Consider the following 10,441-nt stretch of genomic DNA (forward strand, 5'->3'; position numbering starts at 1 on the left):
AATTACCCTTTAGAATTACACTTCAGAATGAATCTTTAGAATTACCCTTTAGAATTACACTTTAGTACCCTTTAGAATTACCCTTTAGAATTACCCTTCAGAATTACCCTTTGGAATTACCCTTTAGAATCACCCTTTAGAATTACCCTTCAGAATTACCCTTTAGAATTACACTTTAGAATTACCCTTCAGAATGAATCTTTAGAGTTACCTTTTAGAATTACACTTTAGTACCCTTTAGAATTACACTTTAGAATTACCCTTCAGAATTACCATTTAGAATTACCCTTCAGAATTACCCTTTAGAATTACCATTTAGAATTACCCTTCAGAATTACCCTTTAGAATTACCCTTCAGAATTACTCTTTAGAATTACCCTTTAGAATTACCCTTCAGAATTACCCTTTAGAATTACCATTTAGAATTACCCATTAGAATTACCCTTCAGAATTACCCTTCAGAATTACCCTTTAGAATTACCATTTAGAATTACCCTTCAGAATTACACTTTAGAATTACCCTTCAGAATTACCCTTTAGAATTACCCATTAGAATTACCCTTCAGAATTACACTTCAGAATTACCCTTTAGAATTACCCTTCAGAATTACCCTTCAGAATTACACTTTAGAATTACCCTTCAGAATTAAACTTTAGAATTACCCTTTAGAATTACCCTTCAGAATTACCCTTCAGAATTACCCTTCAGAATTAACCTTTTGAATTACCCTTCAGAATTACACTTCAGAATTACCCTTTAGAATTACCATTTAGAATTACCCATTAGAATTACCCTTCAGAATTACCCTTCAGAATTACCATTTAGAATTACCATTTAGAATTACCCATTAGAATTACCCTTTAGAATTACCCTTCAGAATTACCCTTCAGAATTACCCATTAGAATTACCCTTCAGAATTACACTTCAGAATTACCTTTAGAATTACCCTTCAGAATTACCCTTCAGAATTACCCTTCAGAATTACCATTTAGAATTACCCATTAGAATTACCCTTCAGAATTACCCTTCAGAATTACCCTTCAGAATTACCCTTCAGAATTACCCTTCAGAATTACCCTTCAGAATTACCCTTCAGAATTGCCCTTCAGAATTACCCTTCAGAATTACACTTTAGAATTACCCTTTAGAATTACCCTTCAGAATTACCCTTCAGAATTACCCTTCAGAATTACCATTTAGAATTACCCTTTAGAATTACCCTTCAGAATTACCCATTAGAATTACCCTTCAGAATTACACTTCAGAATTACCCTTTAGAATTACCCATTAGAATTACCCTTCAGAATTACCCTTTAGAATTACCCTTTAGAATTACACTTCAGAATCACCCTTCAGAATTACCATTTAGAATTACCCTTCAGAATTACACTTTAGAATTACCCTTCAGAATTACCCTTTAGAATTACCCTTCAGAATTACCCTTCAGAATTACCCTTTAGAATTACCATTTAGAATTACCCTTTAGAATTACCCTTCAGAATTACACTTTAGAATTACCCTTCAGAATTACCCTTTAGAATTACCATTTAGAATTACCCTTCAGAATTACCCTTCAGAATTACCATTTAGAATTACCCTTCAGAATTACCCTTTAGAATTACCCTTTAGAATTACACTTCAGAATTACCCTTTAGAATTACCCTTCAGAATTACACTTCAGAATCACCCTTCAGAATTACCATTTAGAATTACCATTTAGAATTACACTTTAGAATTACACTTCAGAATTACCCTTTAGAATTACCCTTTAGAATTACACTTCAGAATTACCCTTTAGAATTACCCTTCAGAATTACCCTTTAGAATTACCCTTCAGAATTACACTTTAGAATTACACTTCAGAATTACCATTTAGAATTACCCTTCAGAATTACACTTTAGAATTACACTTCAGAATTACCCTTTAGAATCACCCTTCAGAATTACCCTTCAGAATTACCATTTAGAATTACCATTTAGAATTACACTTTAGAATTACACTTTAGAATTACACTTCAGAATTACCCTTTAGAATCACCCTTCAGAATTACCCTTCAGAATTACCCTTCAGAATTACCATTTAGAATTACCATTTAGAATTACCCTTCAGAATTACCCTTTAGAATTACCATTTAGAATTACCCTTCAGAATTACCCTTTAGAATTACCCTTTAGAATTACCCTTTAGAATTACCATTTAGAATTACCCTTCAGAATTACCCTTCAGAATTACCCTTCAGAATTACCATTTAGAATTACCATTTAGAATTACCATTTAGAATTACCATTTAGAATTACCATTTAGAATTACCATTTAGAATTACCCTTTAGAATTACCATTTAGAATTACCATTTAGAATTACACTTCAGTATTACCATTTAGAATTACCATTTAGAATTACCATTTAGAATTACCCTTTAGAATTACCATTTAGAATTACCATTTAGAATTACCATTTAGAATTACCCTTTAGAATTACCCTTCAGAATTACACTTTAGAATTACACTTCAGAATTACACTTCAGAATCACCCTTCAGAATTACCATTTAGAATTACCCTTCAGAATTACCATTTAGAATTACCCTTTAGAATTACCATTTAGAATTACCATTTAGAATTACACTTTAGAATTACCCTTCAGAATTACCCTTCAGAATTACCATTTAGAATTACCATTTAGAATTACCCTTCAGAATTACACTTTAGAATTACCCTTCAGAATCACCCTTCAGAATTACCATTTAGAATTACACTTCAGAATTACCCTTTAGAATTACCCTTTAGAATTACCATTTAGAATTACCATTTAGAATTACACTTTAGAATTACCCTTCAGAATTACCCTTCAGAATTACCATTTAGAATTACCATTTAGAATTACCCTTCAGAATTACACTTTAGAATTACCCTTTAGAATTACCCTTTAGAATTACCATTTAGAATTACCCTTCAGAATTACCCTTCAGAATTACCATTTAGAATTACCATTTAGAATTACACTTTAGAATTACCATTTAGAATTACACTTTAGAATTACACTTCAGAATTACACTTTAGAATTACACTTTAGAATTACCATTTAGAATTACCATTTAGAATTACACTTTAGAATTACACTTCAGAATTACACTTCAGAATCACCCTTCAGAATTACACTTTAGAATTACCATTTAGAATTACCATTTAGAATTACCCTTCAGAATTACCCTTCAGAATTACCCTTCAGAATTACCATTTAGAATTACCCTTCAGAATTACCCTTCAGAATTACACTTTAGAATTACCCTTCAGAATTACCCTTCAGAATTACCATTTAGAATTACCATTTAGAATTACCCTTCAGAATTACCCTTCAGAATTACCCTTCAGAATTACCATTTAGAATTACACTTTAGAATTACACTTTAGAATCACCCTTCAGAATTACACTTTAGAATCACCCTTCAGAATTACCATTTAGAATTACCATTTAGAATTACCATTTAGAATTACCCTTCAGAATTACCATTTAGAATTACCATTTAGAATTACCATTTAGAATTACACTTTAGAATTACACTTTAGAATTACACTTCAGAATCACCCTTCAGAATTACCCTTTAGAATTACCATTTAGAATTACCATTTAGAATTACACTTTAGAATTACACTTCAGAATTACACTTCAGAATCACCCTTCAGAATTACACTTTAGAATTACCCTTCAGAATTACCATTTAGAATTACCATTTAGAATTACCCTTCAGAATTACACTTCAGAATTACCCTTCAGAATTACACTTCAGAATTACCCTTCAGAATTACCCTTCAGAATTACCATTTAGAATTACCATTTAGAATTACCCTTCAGAATTACCCTTTAGAATCACCCTTCAGAATTACCCTTCAGAATTACCATTTAGAATTACCATTTAGAATTACACTTTAGAATTACCATTTAGAATTACACTTTAGAATTACACTTCAGAATCACCCTTCAGAATTACACTTTAGAATTACACTTTAGAATCACCCTTCAGAATCACCCTTCAGAATTACACTTCAGAATCACCCTTCAGAATTACCCTTTAGAATTACCATTTAGAATTACCATTTAGAATTACCCTTCAGAATTACACTTTAGAATTACCATTTAGAATTACACTTTAGAATTACACTTCAGAATTACACTTCAGAATTACCCTTCAGAATTACCCTTTAGAATCACCCTTCAGAATTACCCTTCAGAATTACCATTTAGAATTCCCATTTAGAATTACCCTTCAGAATTACCCATTATAATTACCCTTTAGAATTACCCTTCAGAATTACCCTTCAGAATTACCCTTTAGAATTACCCATTAGAATCACCCTTCAGAATTACACTTCAGAATCACCCTTCAGAATTACCCTTTAGAATTACCATTTAGAATTACACTTTAGAATTACCATTTAGAATTACACTTTAGAATTACACTTCAGAATTACCCTTCAGAATTACCCTTCAGAATTACCCTTTAGAATTACCCTTTAGAATTACCATTTAGAATTACCATTTAGAATTACCATTTAGAATTACCATTTAGAATTACCATTTAGAATTACCCTTCAGAATTACCCTTCAGAATTACCCTTCAGAATTACCCTTCAGAATTACCATTTAGAATTACCCTTCAGAATTACCATTTAGAATTACCCTTTAGAATTACCCTTTAGAATTACCCTTCAGAATTACCCTTCAGAATTACCATTTAGAATTACCATTTAGAATTACCCTTCAGAATTACCCTTCAGAATTACCCTTCAGAATTACCATTTAGAATTACCCTTCAGAATTACCATTTAGAATTACCCTTTAGAATTACCATTTAGAATTACCATTTAGAATTACCCTTTAGAATTACCATTTAGAATTACCATTTAGAATTACCATTTAGAATTACACTTTAGAATTACACTTCAGAATTACACTTCAGAATTACCATTTAGAATTACCATTTAGAATTACCATTTAGAATTACCCTTCAGAATTACCCTTCAGAATTACCCTTCAGAATTACACTTTAGAATTACCCTTCAGAATTACCATTTAGAATTACCATTTAGAATTACCATTTAGAATTACCCTTCAGAATTACCCTTCAGAATTACCCTTCAGAATTACCATTTAGAATTACCATTTAGAATTACACTTTAGAATTACCATTTAGAATTACCATTTAGAATTACCATTTAGAATTACCCTTCAGAATTACCCTTCAGAATTACACTTTAGAATTACACTTTAGAATCACCCTTCAGAATTACACTTTAGAATTACACTTTAGAATCACCCTTCAGAATTACCATTTAGAATTACCATTTAGAATTACCATTTAGAATTACCCTTCAGAATTACCATTTAGAATTACCATTTAGAATTACCATTTAGAATTACCCTTTAGAATCACACTTTAGAATTACACTTTAGAATTACACTTCAGAATCACCCTTCAGAATTACCCTTTAGAATTACCATTTAGAATTACCATTTAGAATTACACTTTAGAATTACACTTCAGAATTACACTTCAGAATTACCCTTCAGAATTACCCTTCAGAATTACCATTTAGAATTACCATTTAGAATTACCCTTCAGAATTACCCTTTAGAATCACCCTTCAGAATTACCCTTCAGAATTACCATTTAGAATTACCATTTAGAATTACACTTTAGAATTACCATTTAGAATTACACTTTAGAATTACACTTCAGAATCACCCTTCAGAATTACACTTTAGAATTACACTTTAGAATCACCCTTCAGAATCACCCTTCAGAATTACACTTCAGAATCACCCTTCAGAATTACCCTTTAGAATTACCATTTAGAATTACCATTTAGAATTACCCTTCAGAATTACACTTTAGAATTACACTTCAGAATTACACTTCAGAATTACACTTCAGAATTACCATTTAGAATTACCATTTAGAATTACACTTTAGAATTACACTTCAGAATTACACTTCAGAATTACCCTTCAGAATTACCCTTTAGAATCACCCTTCAGAATTACCCTTCAGAATTACCATTTAGAATTACCATTTAGAATTACCCTTCAGAATTACCCATTATAATTACCCTTTAGAATTACCCTTCAGAATTACCCTTCAGAATTACCCTTTAGAATTACCCATTAGAATTACCCTTCAGAATTACCCTTTACAATTACCCTTCAGAATTACACTTCAGAATTACCCTTTAGAATTACCATTTAGAATTACCCTTCAGAATTACCATTTAGAATTACCATTTAGAATTACCCTTCAGAATTACCCTTTAGAATTACCCTTCAGAATTACCCTTTGGAATTACCCTTCAGAATTACCCTTCAGAATTACCCTTCAGAATTACCCTTTAGAATTACCCTTTAGAATTACCATTTAGAATTACCCTTTAGAATTACCCTTCAGAATTACCCTTCAGAATTACCCTTTAGAATTACCCATTAGAATTACCCTTCAGAATTACCCTTCAGAATTACCATTTAGAATTACCCTTTAGAATTACCCTTTAGAATTACCCTTCAGAATTACCCTTCAGAATTACCCTTCAGAATTACCCTTTAGAATTACCCTTCAGAATTACCCTTCAGAATTACCATTTAGAATTACCCTTTAGAATTACCCTTCAGAATTACCCTTCAGAATTACCCTTTAGAATTACCCTTCAGAATTACCCTTCAGAATTACACTTTACAATTACCATTTAGAATTACCCTTTAGAATTACCCTTCAGAATTACCCTTCAGAATTACCCTTTAGAATTACCCATTAGAATTACCCTTCAGAATTACCCTTTAGAATTACCCTTCAGAATTACACTTCAGAATTACCCTTTAGAATTACCATTTAGAATTACCCTTTAGAATTACCCTTCAGAATTACCCATTATAATTACCCTTTAGAATTACCCTTCAGAATTACCCTTCAGAATTACCCTTTAGAATTACCCATTAGAATTACCCTTCAGAATTACCCTTTAGAATTACCCTTCAGAATTACACTTCAGAATTACCCTTTAGAATTACCATTTAGAATTACCCTTCAGAATTACCATTTAGAATTACCATTTAGAATTACCCTTCAGAATTACCCTTTAGAATTACCCTTCAGAATTACCCTTCAGAATTACCCTTCAGAATTACCCTTCAGAATTACCCTTTAGAATTACCCTTTAGAATTACCATTTAGAATTACCCTTCAGAATTACACTTTAGAATTACCCTTCAGAATTACCCTTTAGAATTACCCTTCAGAATTACCCTTCAGAATTACCCTTCAGAATTACCCTTCAGAATTACCATTTAGAATTACCATTTAGAATTACCCTTCAGAATTACCCTTTAGAATTACCCTTCAGAATTACCCTTCAGAATTACCCTTCAGAATTACCCTTCAGAATTACCCTTTAGAATTACCCTTCAGAATTACCATTTAGAATTACCATTTAGAATTACCCTTCAGAATTACCCTTTAGAATTACCCTTCAGAATTACCCTTCAGAATTACCCTTCAGAATTACCCTTCAGAATTACCCTTTAGAATTACCATTTAGAATTACCCTTCAGAATTACCCTTCAGAATTACCCTTCAGAATTACCCTTTAGAATTACCCTTTAGAATTACCATTTAGAATTCCCCTTCAGAATTACCCTTTAGAATTACCCTTTAGAATTACACTTCAGAATTACCCTTTAGAATTACCATTTAGAATTACCCTTTAGAATTACCCTTCAGAATTACCCTTCAGAATTACCCTTTAGAATTACCCATTAGAATTACCCTTCAGAATTACCCTTCAGAATTACCATTTAGAATTACCCTTTAGAATTACCCTTTAGAATTACCCTTCAGAATTACCCTTCAGAATTACCCTTTAGAATTACCCTTTAGAATTACCCTTCAGAATTACCCTTCAGAATTACCATTTAGAATTACCCTTTAGAATTACCCTTCAGAATTACCCTTCAGAATTACCCTTTAGAATTACCCTTCAGAATTACCCTTCAGAATTACACTTTAGAATTACCATTTAGAATTACCCTTTAGAATTACCCTTCAGAATTACCCTTCAGAATTACCCTTTAGAATTACCCATTAGAATTACCCTTCAGAATTACCCTTTAGAATTACCCTTCAGAATTACACTTCAGAATTACCCTTTAGAATTACCATTTAGAATTACCCTTTAGAATTACCCTTCAGAATTACCCATTATAATTACCCTTTAGAATTACACTTCAGAATTACCCTTCAGAATTACCCTTTAGAATTACCCATTAGAATTACCCTTCAGAATTACCCTTTAGAATTACCCTTCAGAATTACACTTCAGAATTACCCTTTAGAATTACCATTTAGAATTACCCTTCAGAATTACCATTTAGAATTACCCTTCAGAATTACCCTTCAGAATTACCCTTCAGAATTACCCTTCAGAATTACCCTTTAGAATTACCCTTTAGAATTACCATTTAGAATTACCCTTCAGAATTACACTTTAGAATTACCCTTCAGAATTACCCTTTAGAATTACCATTTAGAATTCCCCTTCAGAATTACCCTTTAGAATTACCCTTTAGAATTACACTTCAGAATTACCCTTCAGAATTACCCTTCAGAATTACCCTTCAGAATTACCCTTTAGAATTACCCTTTAGAATTACCATTTAGAATTACCCTTCAGAATTACACTTTAGAATTACCCTTCAGAATTACCCTTTAGAATTACCATTTAGAATTCCCCTTCAGAATTACCCTTTAGAATTACCCTTTAGAATTACACTTCAGAATTACCCTTTAGAATTACCATTTAGAATTACCCTTCAGAATTACACTTCAGAATCACCCTTCAGAATTACACTTCAGAATTACACTTCAGAATTACCCTTCAGAATTACACTTCAGAATTACCCTTCAGAATTACACTTCAGAATTACCATTTAGAATTACACTTCAGAATTACCCTTCAGAATTACACTTCAGAATTACCCTTCAGAATTACCCATTAGAATTACACTTTAGAATTACACTTCAGAATTACCCTTTAGAATTACACTTCAGAATTACCCTTCAGAATTACCCTTCAGAATTACCATTTAGAATTACACTTCAGAATTACACTTCAGAATTACCCTTCAGAATTACACTTCAGAATTACCCTTCAGAATTACCCTTCAGAATTACCCTTTAGAATTACACTTCAGAATTACCCTTCAGAATTACACTTCAGAATTACCCTTCAGAATTACCCATTAGAATTACCCTTCAGAATTACCCTTCAGAATTACACTTCAGAATTACCCTTCAGAATTACCCTTTAGAATTACACTTCAGAATTACACTTTAGAATTACACTTCAGAATTACCCTTCAGAATTACCCATTAGAATTACCCTTCAGAATTACCCTTCAGAATTACACTTCAGAATTACCCTTTAGAATTACCATTTAGAATTACACTTCAGAATTACACTTCAGAATTACCCTTCAGAATTACACTTTAGAATTACCATTCAGAATTACACTTCAGAATTACCATTTAGAATTACACTTCAGAATTACCCTTCAGAATTACACTTCAGAATTACCCTTCAGAATTACCCTTTAGAATTACACTTCAGAATTACCCTTCAGAATTACCCTTTAGAATTACCCATTAGAATTACCCTTCAGAATTACCCTTTAGAATTACCCTTCAGAATTACACTTCAGAATTACCCTTTAGAATTACCATTTAGAATTACCCTTCAGAATTACCATTTAGAATTACCCTTCAGAATTACCCTTCAGAATTACCCTTCAGAATTACCCTTCAGAATTACCCTTTAGAATTACCCTTTAGAATTACCATTTAGAATTACCCTTCAGAATTACACTTTAGAATTACCCTTCAGAATTACCCTTTAGAATTACCATTTAGAATTCCCCTTCAGAATTACCCTTTAGAATTACCCTTTAGAATTACACTTCAGAATTACCCTTCAGAATTACCCTTCAGAATTACCCTTCAGAATTACCCTTTAGAATTACCCTTTAGAATTACCATTTAGAATTACCCTTCAGAATTACACTTTAGAATTACCCTTCAGAATTACCCTTTAGAATTACCATTTAGAATTCCCCTTCAGAATTACCCTTTAGAATTACCCTTTAGAATTACACTTCAGAATTACCCTTTAGAATTACCATTTAGAATTACCCTTCAGAATTACACTTCAGAATCACCCTTCAGAATTACACTTCAGAATTACACTTCAGAATTACCCTTCAGAATTACACTTCAGAATTACCCTTCAGAATTACACTTCAGAATTACCATTTAGAATTACACTTCAGAATTACCCTTCAGAATTACACTTCAGAATTACCCTTCAGAATTACCCATTAGAATTACACTTTAGAATTACACT

This window comes from Myxine glutinosa, chromosome 13, assembly GCF_964187855.1.
Source record: "Myxine glutinosa chromosome 13, kmMyxGlut1.1, whole genome shotgun sequence".
Classification (NCBI taxonomy): domain Eukaryota; kingdom Metazoa; phylum Chordata; class Myxini; order Myxiniformes; family Myxinidae; genus Myxine; species Myxine glutinosa.